Raw genomic sequence first — 7,493 nt, 5'->3', positions numbered from 1 at the left:
GGAAAGAGACTGAACTCCATGTTCCCCTGTTATCTGCTCAGACGGAGGAGAAGAAAAGAGACTGAACTCCATGTTCCCCTGTTATCTGCTCAGACGGAGGAGAAGGAAAAGAGACTGAACTACATGTTCCCGTGTTATCTGCTCAGACGGAGGAGAAGAAAAGAGACTGAACTCCATGTTCCCCTGTTATCTGCTCAGACGGAGGAGAAGGAAAAGAGACTGAACTCCATGTTCCCCTGTTATCCGCTCAGACGGAGGATAAGAAAAGAGACTGAACTCCATGTTCCCCTGTTATCTGTTATCTGCTCAGACGGAGGAGAAGAAAAGAGACTGAACTCCATGTTCCCCTGTCATCTGCTAAGACGGAGGAGAGGAAAAGAGACTGAACTCCATGTTCCCCTGTCATCTGCTAAGACGGAGGAGAGGAAAAGAGACTGAACTCCATGTTCCCCTGTTATCCGCTCAGATGGAGGAGAGGAAAAGAGACTGAACTCCATGTTCCCCTGTTATCTGCTCAGACGGAGGAGAAGAAAAGAGACTGAACTCCATGTTCCCCTGTTATCTGTTATCCGCTCAGACGGAGGAGAAGAAAAGAGACTGAACTCCATGTTCCCCTGTTATCTGTTATCCGCTCAGACGGAGGAGAAGAAAAGAGACTGAACTCCATGTTCCCCTGTTATCCGCTCAGACGGAGGAGAAGAAAAGAGACTGAACTCCATGTTCCCCTGTTATCTGCTCAGACGGAGGAGAAGGAAAGAGACAGAACTCCATGTTCCCCTGTTATCTGTTATCCGCTCAGACGGAGGAGAAGAAAAGAGACTGAACTCCATGTTCCCTGTTATCTGCTCAGACGGAGGAGAAGGAAAGAGACTGAACTCCATGTTCCCCTGTTATCTGCTCAGACGGAGGAGAAGAAAAGAGACTGAACTACATGTTCCCGTGTTATCTGCTCAGACGGAGGAGAAGAAAAGAGACTGAACTCCATGTTCCCCTGTTATCTGCTCAGACGGAGGAGAAGGAAAAGAGACTGAACTCCATGTTCCCCTGTTATCCGCTCAGACGGAGGAGAAGAAAAGAGACTGAACTCCATGTTCCCCTGTTATCTGTTATCTGCTCAGACGGAGGAGAAGAAAAGAGACTGAACTCCATGTTCCCCTGTCATCTGCTAAGACGGAGGAGAGGAAAAGAGACTGAACTCCATGTTCCCCTGTCATCTGCTAAGACGGAGGAGAGGAAAAGAGACTGAACTCCATGTTCCCCTGTTATCCGCTCAGATGGAGGAGAGGAAAAGAGACTGAACTCCATGTTCCCCTGTTATCTGTTATCTGCTCAGACGGAGGAGAAGAAAAGAGACTGAACTCCATGTTCCCCTGTTATCCGCTCAGACGGAGTAGAGGAAAAGAGACTGAACTCCATGTTCCCCTGTCATCTGCTAAGACGGAGGAGAGGAAAAGAGACTGAACTCCATGTTCCCCTGTTATCCGCTCAGACGGAGTAGAGGAAAAGAGACTGAACTCCATGTTCCCCTGTTATCCGCTCAGACGGAGGAGAAGAAAAGAGAGACAGAACTCCATGTTCCCCTGTTATCTGTTTAGACGGAGGAGAAGGAAAAGAGACTGAACTCCATGTTCCCCTGTTATCCGCTCAGACGGAGGAGAAGGAAAGAGACTGAACTCCATGTTCCCCTGTTATCTGCTCAGACGGAGGAGAGGAAAAGAGACTGAACTCCATGTTCCCCTGTTATCTGCTCAGACGGAGGAGAGGAAAAGAGACTGAACTCCATGTTCCCCTGTTATCTGCTCAGACGGAGGAGAAGAAAAGAGACTGAACTCCATGTTCCCCTGTCATCTGCTAAGACGGAGGAGAGGAAAAGAGACTGAACTCCATGTTCCCCTGTTATCTGCTCAGACGGAGGAGAAGGAAAGAGACTGAACTCCATGTTCCCCTGTTATCTGCTCAGACGGAGTAGAAGGAAAGAGACTGAACTCCATGTTCCCCTGTTATCTGCTCAGACGGAGGAGAAGAAAAGAGACTGAACTCCATGTTCCCCTGTTATCTGTTATCCGCTCAGACGGAGGAGAAGAAAAGAGACTGAACTCCATGTTCCCTGTTATCTGCTCAGACGGAGGAGAAGGAAAAGAGACTGAACTCCATGTTCCCCTGTTATCTGCTCAGACGGAGGAGAAGAAAAGAGACTGAACTCCATGTTCCCCTGTTATCTGCTCAGACGGAGGAGAAGAAAAGAGACTGAACTCCATGTTCCCCTGTTATCTGCTCAGACGGAGGAGAAGGAAAAGAGACTGAACTACATGTTCCCGTGTTATCTGCTCAGACGGAGGAGAAGAAAAGAGACTGAACTCCATGTTCCCCTGTTATCTGCTCAGACGGAGGAGAAGGAAAAGAGACTGAACTCCATGTTCCCCTGTTATCCGCTCAGACGGAGGAGAAGAAAAGAGACTGAACTCCATGTTCCCCTGTTATCTGTTATCTGCTCAGACGGAGGAGAAGAAAAGAGACTGAACTCCATGTTCCCCTGTCATCTGCTAAGACGGAGGAGAGGAAAAGAGACTGAACTCCATGTTCCCCTGTCATCTGCTAAGACGGAGGAGAGGAAAAGAGACTGAACTCCATGTTCCCCTGTTATCCGCTCAGACGGAGGAGAGGAAAAGAGACTGAACTCCATGTTCCCCTGTTATCTGTTATCCGCTCAGACGGAGTAGAGGAAAAGAGACTGAACTCCATGTTCCCCTGTCATCTGCTAAGACGGAGGAGAGGAAAAGAGACTGAACTCCATGTTCCCCTGTTATCCGCTCAGACGGAGTAGAGGAAAAGAGACTGAACTCCATGTTCCCCTGTTATCCGCTCAGACGGAGGAGAAGAAAAGAGAGACAGAACTCCATGTTCCCCTGTTATCTGCTCAGACGGAGTAGAGGAAAAGAGACTGAACTCCATGTTCCCCTGTTATCCGCTCAGACGGAGTAGAGGAAAAGAGACTGAACTCCATGTTCCCCTGTTATCTGTTCAGACGGAGGAGAAGAAAAGAGACTGAACTCCATGTTCCCCTGTTATCTGCTCAGACGGAGGAGAAGAAAAGAGACTGAACTCCATGTTCCCCTGTTATCTGCTCAGACGGAGGAGAAGGAAAGAGAGACAGGCGTTGCGTAACCCCACCTTAGGGGCCTGACCGACTTTTCTCCCAACTTCTGTCTGAATGTCTACGTCTCTTAGTCTGGGTGTCGTTCTATATTTGATGTGTGGAGTGTGTGTGTGTATGTGGTATCGATGTGAGTGTGTTTGAAGCCAGAGTGAGGGTGTGTGTGCCTGTGTGTGATTGTGTGTGTTGTTCCATTACATCTCCATCTCTCCAGCTGCTTTGCTCCCGTTCCCCTGAGGAGCCTCTTTCAACACTAGCCAGCATCAAACCTCTCCTTGGTTCCACATTTAACACTCTCCCTCTCACTCTGCTAAGGTGCTCTGTCACTTTCTTCTCCTCCTCCTCCTTTTTCATCCCTCTCTTAAAGAGGCTTATCTTTCATTATTCTGTTTTTCAGCAGACCCTGAGGTTCTCAGTCCCTCAGAAGAATCCTTACTTCTCGAATACAGCAGGCCTTTTAATTTCAGATTCATCTTCTATTGTGACCTCAGTGCTTTGTTAGAATAAAGCGTGTCAGCCACGGACGTGCTCATAGCTGGTCCTTCCACAGACACAATGTATTTTCATGCAGTACCGCTCATCGTCCACTAGTGGTCAGTAGTACCTCTCATCGTCCACTAGTAGTCAGTAGTACCGCTCATCGTCCACTAGTGGTCAGTAGTACCGCTCATCGTCCACTAGTGGTCAGTAGTACCTCTCATAGTCCACTAGTGGCCAGTAGTACCTCTCATAGTCCACTAGTGGTCAGTAGTACCTCTCATAGTCCACTAGTGGTCAGTAGTACCGCTCATCGTCCACTAGTGGTCAGTAGTACCTCTCATAGTCCACTAGTAGTCAGTAGTACCGCTCATCGTCCACTAGTGGTCAGTAGTACCTCTCATAGTCCACTAGTGGCCAGTAGTACCTCTCATAGTCCACTAGTGGTCAGTAGTACCTCTCATAGTCCACTAGTAGTCAGTAGTACCTCTCATAGTCCACTAGTAGTCAGTAGTACCGCTCATCGTCCACTAGTGGTCAGTAGTACCTCTCATAGTCCACTAGTAGTCAGTAGTACCTCTCATAGTCCACTAGTAGTCAGTAGTACCGCTCATCGTCCACTAGTGGTCAGTAGTACCTCTCATAGTCCACTAGTAGTCAGTAGTACCGCTCATCGTCCACTAGTAGTCAGTAGTACCTCTCATAGTCCACTAGTGGTCAGTAGTACCTCTCATAGTCCACTAGTAGTCAGTAGTACCTCTCATAGTCCACTAGTGGTCAGTAGTACCTCTCATAGTCCACTAGTAGTCAGTAGTACCGCTCATCGTCCACTAGTAGTCAGTAGTACCTCTCATAGTCCACTAGTAGTCAGTAGTACCTCTCATAGTCCACTAGTGGTCAGTAGTACCTCTCATAGTCCACTAGTAGTCAGTAGTACCTCTCATAGTCCACTAGTGGTCAGTAGTACCTCTCATCGTCCACTAGTAGTCAGTAGTACCTCTCATAGTCCACTAGTGGTCAGAAGTACCTCTCATAGTCCACTAGTGGTCAGAAGTACTTCTCATAGTCCACTAGTGGTCAGTAGTACCTCTCATAGTCCACTAGTGGTCAGAAGTACCTCTCATAGTCCACTAGTGGTCAGAAGTACCTCTCATAGTCCACTAGTGGTCAGAAGTACTTCTCATAGTCCACTAGTGGTCAGTAGTACCTCTCATAGTCCACTAGTGGTCAGAAGTACCTCTCATAGTCCACTAGTGGTCAGAAGTACTTCTCATAGTCCACTAGTGGTCAGTAGTACCTCTCATAGTTCACTAGTGGTCAGAAGTACCTCTCATAGTCTACTAGTGGTCAGAAGTACTTCTCATCGTCCACTAGTGGTCAGAAGTACTTCTCATCGTCCACTAGTGGGCAGTAACAACACTCCATGTAATAGGCCTCTGCTGTCATAAATACAGACTGCAGTCAAAGCCATTTGCCCCAGCACTAGCAGCACAGGGGCTCCTGGACCAGACATTCCATGTATTTGATCAATTCCAGCTCTAGCACACCTTATTCATCCTGTCAACCAATCATCAGGACCTTGACTAGGTGAATCAGGTGAGCTGGTTCAGGTCCTTGACTAGGTGAATCAGGTGAGCTGGTTCAGGTCCTTGACTAGATGAATCAGGTGAGCTGGTTCAGGTACTTGACTAGGTGAATCAGGTGAGCTGGTTCAGGTCCTTGACTAGGTGAATCAGGTGAGCTGGTTCAGGTCCTTGACTAGGTGAATCAGGTGAGCTACTTCAGAAAATGTGAAACGTCTGGGGGTCCCTGAGGAGAGGTTTAAGAACCACTGCCCTAGCAGATAGCAGCTGGTGTCATTACAGTAGGCCTACACTACACCTACCATCCTATTGTAGGCCAACTGTACAGACTATGCATAGTCACTTTACCCCTACCTACATGTACAAATTACCTCGACTGACCTGTAACCCCGCACATTGACTTGGTCCCGTACCCCCTGTATATAGCCTCGTTATTGTTATTTTATTGTGTTACTTTTTATTCGATTTAGATTTTTTCTTACATTTATTTAGTAATAATTTTTCTTAACACTATTTCTTGAACTGCATTGTTGGTTAAGGGCGTGTAAGTAAGCATTCCACAGTAAGGTCTACCTACACCTGTTGTATTTGGCGCATGTGACAAATACAATTTGATATGTCTCTAGCTGATTGGCCGTTTCACCTTGTATCCACCATGTGTATCCTGTGCAAGACAAAGGAGCTGATCGTGGACTACAGTAAAAGGCGGACCGAACAGGCCCCCATAAACATCAACAGGCTGTAGTGGAGCGGGTCGAGAGTTTCAAGTTCCATAGTGTCCACATCACCAACGAACTATTATGGTCCAAACACACCAAGACAGTCGTGAAGAGGGCACGACAACACCTTTTCTCCCTCAGGAGTCTGAAAAGATTTGGCATGGGTCCCCAGATCCTAAACAAGTTCTACAGCTGCACCATTGAGAGCATCCTGACCCGTTGCATCACCGCCTGGTATGGCAACTGCTCGGCATCTGATCGCTACTTTAGTTTATTTGTTAAATATTTTTTTAGCTCTACTTGAGCTGCACTGTTGGTAAAGGGCTTGTGAGTAAGCATTTCACAGTAAGGTCTACACTTGTTGTATTTGGCGCATGTGACAAATTTGACAGAAACTTAACTTCTCCTGTAGGTCTCTATTGGTGAATTTCCACTGAGGATTTACCCTGGTGTTTTACCCTAGTGTTTTACCCCGGTGTTTTACCAAAAAGGCTAAGATGTTTCCACATCCACGGCCCGGCTCGTGACTCACTGGGCCATGGCCTCAGCGGACCTGCTGTCTTTCGGCCAGACGAGGACGTTGGGGACTTTTTGGGCGGCCTTTCCATAACAATAAGTAACTGTGAACATGGGTCAACACCATCCACGGTTAACACCTCGCAAAGCAACTGTTGAAGATGCAGAGGATGTTGATTCTGCTCTTCACAGGTGTTTAGTGTCACACTTCCATATAAATAACACTAGAGCTGACATTAATATAATCACTGGAGACACTCGGGTGCTGATTTGGAAAAAGCCCATATAAGGCCAGATAGATCTCCCAGTATCTCTTACAGCAGCTCAACAGGCAGCTCATCAAACAGCTCAAAGGGTTTAATGACAGTCAGGAACATAGCTTTTTCCGCTTATGCTGTCAAACAGAGGCCTGGCTGAGAGGAAGAGAGAGAAAGAGAGGGAGAGGTATAAAAGACAGAGGGGTGGACAGTCATGCGTTCTCTACCTGTTACCTGGCTGCCTCATCACCGCCTGCTCTTCTCACCTCGCCTGGCTGGCTGTTTCTCTGTACTGAGACCTAGCCCCACCGCAGGTAAATAGGTTCATAACAGGGTTGGGCTCAATTCCATTTCAATTCCAGTCAATTCAGGAACTACACTGAAATTCCAATTCTCTTCAATGCTTTTCAATGACAAAATAATAATTTGTAATTTAATTTGGGGGAAGATAATTGGAACTTCAATTTCTGAATTGATGAGGCCTAATTATAATGGAATTGACCTAAACCCTGGTTCATAACCTACTGCTTCTTTACATTTCTCTGTCTATCTGTCTCAGAGTATTTATAATGTCAATCCTGGATTAATAATGAGTGGATTAGTTGAATCAGGCGTGTTGGTGCTTGGGCTGGAACAAAACCATGCACACCCTGCCTGTCCCTGTGAAATGGGCATAGACGTCCTCACTCTCTGTTGTATACTGGTTCTTATCTATACTGCTCTCTATGTTCTCTCACCCAGCTCTTTTTCTATTGTATATGTCTGTGGTACTATGGTCTCTCTCCAG

Source organism: Salvelinus namaycush, chromosome 5, assembly GCF_016432855.1.
Source record: "Salvelinus namaycush isolate Seneca chromosome 5, SaNama_1.0, whole genome shotgun sequence".
Lineage (NCBI taxonomy): Eukaryota > Metazoa > Chordata > Actinopteri > Salmoniformes > Salmonidae > Salvelinus > Salvelinus namaycush.
The sequence above is the reverse complement of the archived record's forward strand: the minus strand, read 5'-3'. Positions refer to the sequence as shown.